Source organism: Peromyscus eremicus, chromosome X (genome assembly GCF_949786415.1).
Source record: "Peromyscus eremicus chromosome X, PerEre_H2_v1, whole genome shotgun sequence".
Classification (NCBI taxonomy): domain Eukaryota; kingdom Metazoa; phylum Chordata; class Mammalia; order Rodentia; family Cricetidae; genus Peromyscus; species Peromyscus eremicus.
In genome coordinates this window covers 15483915-15497701 of record NC_081439.1, presented here as the reverse complement: position 1 = coordinate 15497701, position 13787 = coordinate 15483915, and the positions used below count along the sequence as shown (strand labels likewise).

Genomic DNA, 13787 nt, shown 5'->3' with positions numbered 1-13787 from the left:
TCTGTTGTATTAAGGCTGGGCAAGGTGACCCAGTATGAGGAATAGGTTCCCAAAAGGCAGAAAAAGAGCCAGAGGGACAGCCCCTGCTCCCACTGTTTGGAGTCCCACAAGTAGACCAAGCTAGACAACTGTCACATATATGTAGAAGGCCTAGGTCGGTCCCATTCAGGCTCCCTGCTTGTTGGTTCAGACTCTCTGAGCTCCTATGAGCCCAGGTTAGATGATTCTTTGGGTTTTCTTGTGATATCCTTGAGCCCTCTGGCTTGTACAATCCTTTCACCCTCTCTTCAGGATTCCCCAAGCTCAGCCTAATGTTTGGCTGTAACATGAATCTTAAAAGTCTTATTAATAAACTCAGAGCCAATTATGGGGATGAAAGCTGAAAGATTAGAGAAGCAGAACAAGCCAGCCACAATCTCTTACCTCTAGGAAATCCTCAGTCTCTAGCCAGTGAGTTCCTGTTTCCTCACACTTTATATACCTTTTTATGCCCTGCCATCTTCCTTCCTGGGATTAAAGGCGTGTGTGCCATCACTGTCTGGCCTCTATGTCCAATCTAGTGGCTGGCTCTGTCTTCTGATCCCCAGATAAGTTTTATTGGGGTGCACAATATATCACCACATTTCCCCCTTTTTGTCTAAAATAATAAAAGGTTATAACTAATGTAAGAAAAACTATATACAATAAGTACAATAAGGATATGCAATATATATAGTCAAGAATTACATTAACAATCTCCAGTCCATTAACATTTGACAGATTCAGATAAAAAAAACTCCATTATTTAGCCTATTTTGGTGAGTCCAAAGTGTTGTACCTAATTCACTTTCTATCCTAACTTGTTTTGCCAACTGAAAACTACCTTTTGATGTCTTTCAAATTTATACACTTATACACCTTAGTGAGTTTCTTTTCTGAATTTGTTAACGAAAAACTATAACTATCTAATCTTCAACTCCCTCAGAGACCTGAGAAGGGAATAATATTTACTGAGTAAGCAGGAAGCGACTACCAAAAAATGTGAGAAATGACAGAAACAGCTGACTGCCTGGACATGCACTCAAGATTTCTCTACACATTGGAACATCCATCTTCAGCCTATAGGCCTAGCATGTCTGACAGACTCATCTGTGAAGCAGGATTTTCTAAAGGGTCTCCCTGCCTTGTCTTGGCAAGGATCAGCAGTCCTTTGTTTTGTGTCCTGCTTGTCCATTTTGGACAACATATTGTCAGCAGTCGATGTACATTTTCTTGCCCAGTGGCTAATTTGCAACAAAAAAAAAATGTAAACTCCATAAGGAGTTTCTTCAATGCCCAACATCTTCTCTGAAGTAGATTGGTGCTGTCAGGAGCAGACATGTCTCATAGTAATAAAAAATAGAACCTATTTTACTAAAACATCTTAAATGCCATATTCTATAGATCTCTGAAGTGTTTCAGAATGACCTGTCTATCTAAAATATATTTCTGTTTAACCTTGAAAACATACCTAATAAGACTACAAGTTTGATTGTAATGACTGTTAACTTGCATTTCTTTATATCCTAATTAGTTGGTAATAATAACTTTCAAGGACTAGCAATTTGCATTATATTGTTAAATGAACTGTATATGTACAATACCTTGAACAAGATTAGAAATATATGTACAGTATTTTCTATCAAAATCAATCTCAAATTTGTATCAATATACATAATTTGTATATAATATATAAAAATCCAGTCCAGTGTAAAATATTTAAAACTAGTAGTTGCTTTTAAAAAGTAGATTCCTTAATTTATCTTTTTGTCTTATCATGTCCATATTCTCTTTTTTCAGAGTAGATTCAATAATCTACCTTTTATCTTACATCTGTATCCTCTTTTTTTCTTTTCAACATAGATTCAATAATCTACCCTTTATCCTGTCATTTCTATATCCTACATTTCTATATCATATCCCCCTTTCTTTTAGAGATTGACTATGACCAATAACAATTTGTAACCAACAACCTAAACAAACACAAACATCAGTAATCCTTTTTTTGGGAATGTGGGCATAGTGTTCTAGGCTACTTCCTTCTGATTGGGCCACTGGCAATCTTATTGGGATCCTGAGAAAATTCGAGGTAATAGTCAAGTCCTAGGAAGACCGACTATAACCTTTGTTGATAGGTACCATTTGTTAAGTTTCAGGAGGTCTCGCTTGATCAAATCTAATACATCTTAACCTGGAAAAAACCCATAGCATCTTGCTTCCTTTGGAAACAAAAGCAGAGCCTACTTTCCAAAACAGCATAACCTTAGATCCAAGTTTTAAAGTCAAGATACCTTTAAAATATGTATATTGGTTTAATTTAGCCTTTACAATCAAATGTCTTTTTGTAGTTAAAAATCCCAAAGACAGTAAAATCCAGACTCTCTGTAACATCTATCTTTATGTGGCTTATTTTTTATATTACTTTTACTTTCTCTTTGAAGACTTTATTTTTTAAAAATTATCTATTTCTTTATATAACTGTCTATCTTCCTTTCCTCTCCCAAGTCTGTGTACATTTTTACATATAATGTAAACCATTTAGAGGTTTATTCCATCTGAATCTGTCTTTTGTGTATCTATAAGCCTTTTATGATCATTATAAACTGCAGCGTGGCTAAGATTGAAGTGGCAGCCCTGGCTGCTGACTCCACCAACTTTAGCCTCCCAATATGGTGGAGGTACCCAGGAGAGTCACATTTACCCTGCCAACTCTGGGGTCCATTGTAGATGTAACCAACCATCTTATTAAATAAGAAACACAGAACCAATGCAAAGAAGAAAGCCAAGAGGTCAGAGCTAAGAGCAAAAACCTTACCCTTCCTCCTGCGATGGTCCTACCTCTGCGAAAGAGAGCTACTTCCTGTGTTAAAGTCTTTATTATATAGAGTTTCTGTTCCGCCTTCTCATTGGTTGTAAACCCAACCACATGACCGCCTCATCACTGCCTGTCTGTACAGACCTCCAGGTCTTCTGTGGTTGGTATTGAGATTAAAGACATGTATATCCAATGCTGGCTGTATCTTGAACACACAGAGACTTACCTAGCTCTGCCTACCAAGTGCTGGGATTACAAGCGTACGCCACCACCGCCCAGCTTTCCTATGGCTTGCTAATAGCTCTGACCCCCGGGCAACTTTATTAACATACAAATAACATTTTAATACAAATAAAATATCACCATATTTCCCCTTTTCTTTTTTAATAAAAAGAAAGGAAAAAGCTTATAACTAACATAAGAAAAACTATATACAAAAGTACAATAACTATATACAATATATACAAGTAATAAATACCTAAACAATGTCTAGTCCATTTGTGTTTGACAAATTCAGAGAAAATAATTTCATTATCTGTCCTATTGTATCTAATTCACTTTCTATCCTAATTAATCTTCAACTATAACTAATCTTCAACTCCCTCAGAGACCCAAGAAGGAAATAATATTAGCTAACAAAAATAAAAACAGGAAGTACATACAAGCAACTTCCAAAAAATTGTGAGTTGACAGAAACAGCCAGCTGCTTGGACAGTCATCTGAGGTTTCTCCGCAGTGTTAGGGCATCATCTTCAGCCTATAGGCTTAACGTATCTGACAGACTCATTTGTGAAGTAGGATATACACAAGGTCAACAGTTCAACCTCACATTTGGTGAGAGCAGTCTATATACCAGAAACACCTGAATTCCACTAGTGTCATGTCATGATTCAGGATTTTAAATTCTGGAAATTGTTGATGTTTTTGGAATTCAGCTGTCAATTCTTCTTGGCTATGTGTGTATGTGGCTCCATCTCAGCATCCCATTCTTCTCCACATCCCTCTATTAAATGCCATTTTACTATTGAGAGACGTGAGCTTAATTGCTCTTCAAGAATAACTGTTTAAGATGCTGTTCCATTGCACATCAGAAGCCATCGGCCCACTGCCTATTAAGCTGCCTTTTCCGGATTGCGAAGGCCCCTTCAGGGATGGTGCCATATTGTCCTAGCCTCAGAAGATACCTTTTGATAAAGCCATAACCACACTTGTTTTGGCAAGAATCAGCAGTCCTTTGTTTCGTGTCCTGTCTGTCCTGTTTGTCAGCAGTTGATTCGAGGATACTTTCTTGTCCAGTGGCTAACTTTTGCCACAATGAAAGTTAACTCCAATTGCAGTTTTTTCAATGCCCATACTTTCTCTGAAGTAGATTGGTACGGCCAGCAGCCGACATGTCTCATAGTCATAACAAAAAAGAAAAATTTTCTAAGTTATTAAAACATTTTAAATGCCATATTCTATAGATCTCTGAAGGGTTTGAAGATGACCTGTCTATCTAAAATATATCTGCTCAAATTTGAGAACATACCTAATATAACTATAAGTTCTATTATAATGTCTAACTACTAACTTTCATTTCTTTATATCCTAATAGTTGGTAATAACAACATTCAAGGATCAAAAAATTGTATTACATTGTTAAATGAACAGTATAAATACAGTTAGAAATATACATATAGCATTTTCTAACGATATCAATTTCAATATATATATTTTGTATACAATATAAAACAATCCAATCCAATGTAAAGTATTTAAAACTAGTAATTGTCTTTTTCTTTTCTTTTCTTTTCTTTTTTTTAAACAAGAACCTTAAATCTAATCTCCTTTGCTTAGCCCTTTTCCTAACCCTTGACAACAACTTGTAACCAACCCCCCTAATCAATGAAAATTATCCCAGACCCAAAACCCATTAAAAGACCAAAAAACCATCTGCCCCACACCACCTCTTTGGGAATGTGGGTGTCGTATTCTTAAAATTGCTTCCTGCTAGATATGGGTGAAGTTATCTTTATCCTGAAAAGAAAAATTTTAGGTTAATTGTCAAATTCCAGGAAAGGTAACTATATCCTTCATTATCCAGTCTGTGTATAATGCCAAAGTTCAGGGTTTATCTCAAATCCTTATTCAAGTAGTCTTTGAGACTGAATCATTTCGGCTAGCCCTCTCAAAATTGCTCTGAGCACTTTGTAGTTCAAAGCTGATGTGTAGATGATGTTTGTCAGCTTAGTGATGTTATTATTGTCCACATGGAATTGTTATTGTGGGGCCCCATCTTCTTCCTGGAGACTTCAGTTGATGTTAGGCCTGGCCGTGATTTCCTGCAGAAAACTGATAAAGAGACTTGAACACAAAGACATACATATGCAGCTAATTGAAGCCTTTTTTCTTTCTAGAATTAGTTAGTACTCTATATGACCATTCATATCTTAACAAAGTTTAAAATGTATATATATATAAATCTTGTAAATTTTGATATAAAATTCATACTTTAAGAAAAGTTTAAAGAATCAGAATAGAATCAAAGAGTTGAGATTAGTAATAGAATAGTCCCTTAATTAATTTGGCTTTTCTCCTGTCCCATAGCAGAAGATGGCTCTTTTCTTCTGGCATGATACAGGGAGTTTGCATTTTCCTTTTAACAACATGCTTGAGTTTAAAGAAGGAGAGAGCCATTCTCCAACTCCAAAGTCAGCTTTAAATTTTAATTGAACTGGGACTATTAGAAGACCAATAGTGTTAAATCTTTAGAGAAAAGCAGAAACAAACATTTAGGAAGACATAAATTTTTTTAGATGATATACCCATACGCCATTTCACTCTGTTTCCTGGGATAGATGGTTTGTCCCTTTTCTTCAGTTGTCCCATTTGTCCAGTGTTCTTCAGATTCCTTAACCTTCATTCTTCTAAAAGACAAAACCAAAAACCTTTCCCCAAGATTTTTTGGGGATGTTCCTTTTTGGCAAGTTATTATCTGATTAAATGAAAAGGCATGTGTTATTGGTATAAGTTAGTTTAAATTGGATGTTCATGCTGGTTGATGAACTATCACCTCCTCTAATTAAGAGGTTTCTCTTGTTCAAATCGAACCTTTATCAATTTTGATGGTACCCACAGCTTATCTTCTCCTGTAGAAACAAGCAAAACCACGTCCCCAATGTAACACATATCCTGGTTTCCATTCTGAGGTCAGCACATCCTTAAAGTATATAGGCTGATTTAATTCTGTAGTTTTTTCTATTATCCAATGTCTCTCTGCAGCTGTTGTTCCTTTCTCATTGGCATTAAGAAAATTCAAAGTTAATAGAGCATTATGTAGTCTATTTCTGGAGGGTTTTGTTACCCCTTTCTGTTTATTTAGCATATCCTTTAGAGTTCTGTTTGATCTTTCTATAACTGCATGACCTGTAGGATTATGTGGTATACCTGTAATATGCTTTATATTGTAATAAGCAAAAAACTGTTTCATTTTAACAGAGACATGTGATGGAGCATTGTCAGTTTTAATTTGGGCAGGTATGCCCATGATGGCCATAACTTCTAGCAAATGAGTGATTACAGAATCAGCTTTTTCAGAACTCAAAGCAGTTGCTCATTGAAATCCTGAATAAGTATTGATGGTGTGGTGTACATATTTCAATTTTGTCCATGTTGCCATCAGGTAGCATGCAGCTGGCCCATAAACCCTTTTGTCTGTATGAGTGAAAAGTAAATCCACCATGCAGTGTACTACGCACTGGGAGCCAGCTCTATGTACCCATGCAGGAATCCACTATGCTGCACTCAAGCCCGAATGCTGTGATGTCTCACGACCCACATGAGACATGAAGTAGGAAGCTGTTTTTGGCTCCATTTTAGAATCTCTTATTAAGTTCTCTCAGGCTTTACGTGGAAACTCAAGCCAACATGCTAGGCAGCCAAATGTAGTCGTAAGTTTTTTTAGGTCCTGCCCAGTCCCACGGTCCCTCAGATACTTATAAAAATAATCATTCAGCCCCATGTTGGGCACCAAATGTAACATGAATCTTATTAATAAAAAAATTCAGAGCCAAATAATGGGGTGAAAGCTGAAAGATCAGAGAAGCATAACAAGCCTCTATGAAGTCCTCAGTCTCAAGACAGTGAGTTCCTGTTTCCTCACACTTTATATACCTTTTTATGCCCTGCCATCTTCCTTCCTGGGATTAAAGGTGTGTGTGCTTTCCAAGCAAAGGCATGAGATCTCAAGTGTTGGGATTAAAGGTGTGTGCCACCAAACCTGGCTCTGTTCCCAGTGTGGCCTTGAACTCAGTGATACGATTAAGGGTGTGTGCTATCACTGTCCTCTGATCACCAGATAAGTTTTATTGGGGTGCACAGTATATCACCACATTTGGCTATGGTCTACATCTGTTTCCATCAGTTGCTTGGTGAAGATTATCTGATGAAAACTGGGCTAGACACCAGTCTATGAAATATTGTTAGGCATCATTTCATAGACCTTTTATTTTTTTTGCCAATTATCATAGGTCACTTGGCTATATGCTTCTGGGCCCTTGCACTCGAGACAGTGTCAGAGGTTGGCTCCCCTTGTGGCATGGGTCTCAGGCCGGACCACTCACCACTGGTTGGCCGTTCCCACAATCTCTGTGCCATCCTTACCTCAGCACATCCCATAGGCAGGACAGACTGTAGGTTGAAGGTTTTGTGGCTGGGTGTTGGTGTCCCAATCCCTCCACTGGAAGTTTTGCATGGTCACAGGAGATGGCCAGTTCAGGCTACATATCTGCTATTGCTAGGAGTCTTACCTGTGGTCATCCTTGTAGATTCCTGGGAGTTTCCCTTGCACCAGGTTTCTATCTGACTGTGAAATGCACCCCCTTTCCAGTCATCTCTTTTAGTACTCTCCCCCTCCAACCCACCCAATCTGGTTCCCTATGTTCCCACCCCAGTCTACCCAGGAGATCTCTTCTATTTTCCCTTCCCAGGGAGATACTAGAGTCCCCCTTTGGGTCCTCCTTGTTACTTAGCCTCTCTGGGTCTGTGGATTGTAGCCTGGTTATCCTTTGCTTTAGCGCTAATATCCACTTATGTGTGAGTACATACCATGTTTGTGTTTCTAGGTCTGGGTTACCTCACTCAGGATGATTTTTTTTCTAGTTCCATCCATTTGCCTGCAAATTTCATTATATTGTTTTTAATAGCTGAGTAGTACTCCATTGTGTAAATGTACCACATTTTCTTTATCCATTCTTCAGTTGAAGGACATCTAGATTGTTTGCAGGTTCTGGCTATTATGAATAAAACTGCTGTGAACATAGTTGAGTCCTTGTGGTATGATTGAGCATTCCTTGGGTATATGTCCAAGATTGGTATAGCTGTGTCTTGAGGTAGTTTTATTCCCAAATTTCTGAGAAACAGCCATACTGATTTACAAAGTGGATGTACAAGTTTGCACTCCTACCAACAGTGGAGGAGTGTTCCTCTTGCTCCACATCTTCTCCAACGTAAGCTGTCTTCAATGTTTTTGATCGTAGCCATTTTGACATGTGTAAGATGGTATCTCAAAGTTGTTTTGATTTGCATTTCCCTGATGGATAAGGATGTTGACCAATTCCTTAAATGTCTTTCAGCCATTTGAGATTCTTCTGTTGAGAATTCTCTGTTTAGATCTGTATTCCATTTTAATTGGATTATTTATTTATTTATTGGTTTTGGAGACAGGGTCTTTTTATGTAGCTCTGGCTGTCCTGGAACTCGCTCTGTAGACCAAGCTGACCTCTAACTCAGAGATGTGCCTGCTTCTGCCTCCTGAGTGCTGGGATTAAAGGCATGCACCACCACCGCCTATCTGATTATTTGGTTTTTTGATGTCTAGTTTCTTGAGTCCTTTATGTATTTTGGAGATTAGCCCTCTGTCAGATATGGGGTTGATCAAGATCTTTTTCCATTCTGTAGGCTGCTGTTTTATCTTATTGACAGTGACCTTTGCGTTAACAGAAACTTTTCAGTTTCATGAGGTCTTATTTATTAATTGTTGATCTTAGTTTCTGTGCTACTGGTGTTTTATTCGGGAAGTTTTCTCCTGTGCCGATGCGTTCAAGGCTATTTCCCACTTTCTCTTCTATCAGGTTCAGTGTATCTGGATTTATGTTGAGGTCTTTGATCGACTTGGACTTGAGTTTTGTGCATGGTGATAGATATGAATTTATTTGCATTCTTCTACATGACGACGTTTTGCAAGCACCATTTGTTGATGATGCTTTATTTCCATTGTATAATTTTGGCTTCCTTGTCAAAAATATAAAGGATTTTTAAATAAGCTTGCTTAGAAACCATTCAATTGTACAAAGTAGAATTTAGCTAAAGGATTGCTGCCTACAAGAGGGCTGGAAGATAAGACTGGATGTTGGTGGTACATGCCTTTAATTCCAGCCTTGAGTGGCAGAGGCAGATGAATCTCTGAGTTCGAGGCCAGCCTGGACTACATAGTGCATTTCAGGACAGCCAGAGCTTCACAGGGAAACCCCGTCTCTACCCTCTCCCTAAAAAAGAAAGACTGGAAGAGAAGTAGTGCACTAACAAGACTTGTTAGAAACCGTGAAAGCCAAGTCTCTGCCACAATTGAAGTTTAAGGTTGTTGGGGAAGTTTCTGCTAATGTTTACTCAGCAAGATTATCCTCCAATTAGGCTCCATCCTGTAACAAAAGGAGATAACCCTGACTTACAACCAGCCAGTATCAAAGAACATGCCTCTAAGGGGCAATGCTAGGGGGCAGTGCAGGGTCCCAAGCACCATTAAGTCCTGGTCTGCCATTAACTCCCCTTGCTCTTCTCAGTAAAAACATAGTTCTGACAGGTGGGCAAAATGAACCCAGGTAACAACTAAGTGAAAAGAACAACACAGGTGTACTTAAGAAAAAATTCTGGCGATTTCTCTGCTGTGTAACTCCCATCTGCCCAAGTGGCCAGACATGAGTCTGCTGCCTGTTTACATTGCTCAAAGTGTAACCTGGGGCTGAGATCTAAAAGAGATTTACAGATGACCACATGTGTGGAGTGTGTAAGCCTGAAGTGTACTTAAGCTAGTGAAATCTTCTGTTTTTGGCCATCTCCTCTTTGAGCATTAGCCAGAGCTAGACAAGTGTTAGAAAGAGTTTTTTTCTTCATTAATCTCTTAATTATGTAGTATTCATAATTAAAATGTTCAGTGTGCAGAGCAATTTCTCACTGGGAAGGCGTATTATTTCTATTACAACAAATATTGTTAATAAATCCTTGTCGACATTTGAGAGGATAATTGTCCTGTTGATTTCTACAAGTTGACATGATTCTGGAGTTGCTGGGTTTCAGCAGCCTGGTCCTGGCAGTCCTCACAAGACAGGCTCTGCCATTCATTCATCATCAATAAGCCAGTTAGAGAGATGGTTAATAGTGAAGAGCAGAAGAAGGAGATTTCAGTGTATCCACACTGGGAAGAGGAACCGATAAAGAGGGCCAGCCACCTCCATTTTGGGTCCCGACGTCTGGTTTAGGATTCAGCAGGGGGTGACACTTAGGTATGACTAAGCAGTCCTGGTCAGGATGTGATCTTCCCAGCAGCTGACACTTGCCTGTCAGCCCTGCAGGGTCAGCCATAGAGTTGTCAGCAGTCTGTGAACTCTCTTTCCAGGAGACAAGCTCCCCTCTGACTGACACCTGGGCCCAGCCTTTTCCTTCCCACAATGGGACTCCTGGGATAAATCCTATTTCTTAGGATCCATTGTCTCTCAATAATTTGATAGCCCAAGGCAGAGGCACAAGTGTTTCTCTTTAGAATATCTTGGCTCCTGCTGAGACTGCTAGAGATACATTTTGCAAAATTCCTTTGAGAACATTTATCAAGTGTCTGCATTACTGTACCTTGAGATTGTTGCTGACCTTTTAAATGTTACTAAATTCAGACATTGCTATATTGTTTTTGTTTTAAAATAAGTTCTCCTAAATTGCATCAAAGGTCTACGTTTTCAGTTAAGACCTATACATTTGTTTCTCATACTTGTTGTATAAAAATGAGCTTACAAGATTTCATATAAGATACTGTTCATTTAAAATGAGTACTTTGGGGCTGGAGAGATGCTCTTCCAGAGGTCCTGAATTCAATTCCCAGCAACCACATAGTAGCTCACAAACATCTATAATAGGATCTGATGCCCTCTTCTGGCGGCATGCAGGTATACATGCAGAGAACTCATACATAAAGTATAAATTAAATAAAAATTAAAAAAAATAATTAAAAAAAGTTAAATGAGTACTTTGTGGTCAGGACTATACATTCAGTATTAGAGCATTTGCTTAGCACTTGCAAGGCTTTGAGTTCAATCCCCAGTTCAGCAAAAAGTAAAAACCAAAGAGTAATAACAAAAGAAAAAGAACTTCATAAATACATGTTTAAAAGGGGTGGAAAACAGCTCACAGAAACCACAAGTTTTGGAACCTGAGGTGGAACACAGTCACCAACCACAAACTCTATTCCCTGTCCTAGATGTCCTAGATGTTATCTTTGTGTATATCAGTTGAATAGACATTTATATTTGAGTCAGAGCTGGGCATGGTCATGCATATTTGTAATCCCAGAATTTAGGAGGTAGAGGCAGGCCGATCAGGAGCTCAAGATAGCCTCATTTATATAGCTAGTTGGAGGTCAGCTTGGTCTCCTTAAGACCCTGATTCACAAAAGTTACTAAATTTAAGTCATGTGTTTATTTTTTACCTTATGATACCTTGCCTTGGATATATTTGAACAATCTCTCCACACTAAGATTACATTACAGACAAGGATAGAGCACATAGGCTTTCCTCTGGGAAATAGCAAGTCCTGTTCTTGACTGTGTAATCTGCTGTTTCCTTGTGTAAGTGTCCAGGCAGGAATGAAGATGTCCTAAAGAGATACTTAAATATTTTTTCCTTTGGCTATCTGTTCAACAGTGGACCTCAAGGAATTGGAAATTTCCCCAGGAATTTCACTTTGGGGAACTAAAATACTGAAACCTGTGCCAGGCACAGGGAGAAGCTGCTCTTGAAGAGATTGCACATAGTTCTGATACCTTGGCATACCTTGTAAGATACTGGAGTCTAAAATATGATGGCTAGGACTGCACCTTGAGCAAGACAGCTTAGTTCTGCATACTTTATTCTGCCCTCTGTTTAATACTAAAAGTCATCAGATGCAGAGATCCATGGCCAGGCCGAGCCCCAGGAGTCCAATCGATGAGAGAGAGGAAGAATCCCCACCCCCAACAAGGTTTCTCAGTGTAGTTTTGGTGCCTTTCCTGAATCTCACTGTGTAGACCAGGCTGGCCTCGAACTCACAGAGATCTGCCTGGCTCTGCCTCCCGAGTGCTGGGATTAAAGGCATGTGCCACCGCCCGGCTGAGAGGAGGGATTCTGTGAGCAAGGGACATCCAGATCATGATGGGAAAATGTACAGAGATGACCAGCCAAACTATTGGAAACACATGAACTGTGGACCAATAGCTGAGGAGCCCCCATGGTACTGGACTAGGCCCTCTGGATAGGCAAGACAGTTGTTTAGCTTGAATTGTTTAGGGGGAGGGGCCCAGGCAGTGGGATTGGGACCCATCCCTGGTGCATGAGCTTAGTGCCTATGGTGGGACATTTTGTGCAGCCTTGGTGCAGGGAGGAGGGGCTTGGACCTGCCTCAACTGAATGTACCAGGCTCTGCTGACTCCCCATGGGAGACCTTGCCTTGGAGGAGGTGGGAATGGGGGGAGGGGGAGGCTGGGGGACAGGAGGAGGGAGAGGAGGGGAATCTGTGGTTGGTAGTGTAAAATGAATAGAAAAATCTCTTAATTAAACAAACAAAAAAACTAAGTCGGGCGGTGGTGGTACACGCTTTTAATCTCAGCACTTGGGAGGCAGAGGCCGGTGGATCTCTGTGAGTTCGAGGCCAGCCTGGTCTACAGAGTGAGTTCCAGGAAAGGCGCAAAGCTACACAGAGAAACCCTATCTCAAAAAACAAAAAACAAAAAAAACCCAAAAAACAAAAAACAAACAAACAAACAACAACAAAACCATAAAAACTAAAAGTCACTTCTGTATAGTGGAAAATAGGCTTTGGGGCAGATCACTGGAGTGCTATGCTCCTCTGCCCACTGTGGCTGCAGTAAACAAATTTTTCCACTTTTTACCATTACTTTGTTTAATTGGCTTATTGAGGATAGGTGGTCTGCCAGGGCCTAGGCTCTGGCTGTAGTAACACTTGTAACCTGAAGTTTATAGGCTTTGATTCTTAAGTGTATACTCAAATCGTACATGATTTTCTAACAGCCCACAAGCTCTGGAGTCACGACTTTAGAAGTAAAGGGTTCCTCATGCACCTTCAAATCAGAAAAGGTGCTGTAACAGAACAACACAACCTACATTGTCACTAGGAACTACATACTGGCAAAAATATGATGAGCTTACTATTTGAAAAAGTTTGTTTAAAAAAAAAAAAACCTCACCTGAAATAGAAGGACTCAAATGGAGTTTAGTAGTTGCTATTGTTGTCCATGCACCTCCATACTGTTTAGGTAGGACACAGTTGGGCACTAAAAAATATCTTAAGAATGAAAATTTCTCTTAATTCAAAAGCTTGTCGTTCATGTAGCCCTAAGCTTAGAGGTTACTTTTGGGTGTCTGGGTACTCTTCAGGGTGACAAAGTTTACTCATTCTTGTAATTTCTTATTTCTCATCTTATTTTTCTGTCTGTATGGGATACTGAGTAGAAAGGAAGATTTAGAGATCATGTAGACCAATGGATTTTAAATTCTAAGAGATAGAAACTCCCGGGAGGGGAAAGTGCTGTGCATGGCGGAGCTATAGCAGAAGCGGGGCCTTTCTTCTCAGCTCCTTGCCTGAATACGGAATTCTCTGGCTTCTTATCCTTACAGTTGAGGAAACAGCATGCCCAGAAAATAAGGGACTATACTT

At 39.4% G+C, this 13787-nt stretch overlaps 1 protein-coding gene across 1 annotated transcript in view; it reads left to right on the top strand.

The window, feature by feature from the left end:
- LOC131898843 (protein FAM156A/FAM156B-like) overlaps nucleotides 1–13787 on the top strand; it is a 75528-nt gene that overhangs the window by 22529 nt on the left and 39212 nt on the right. The window lies entirely within an intron of this gene.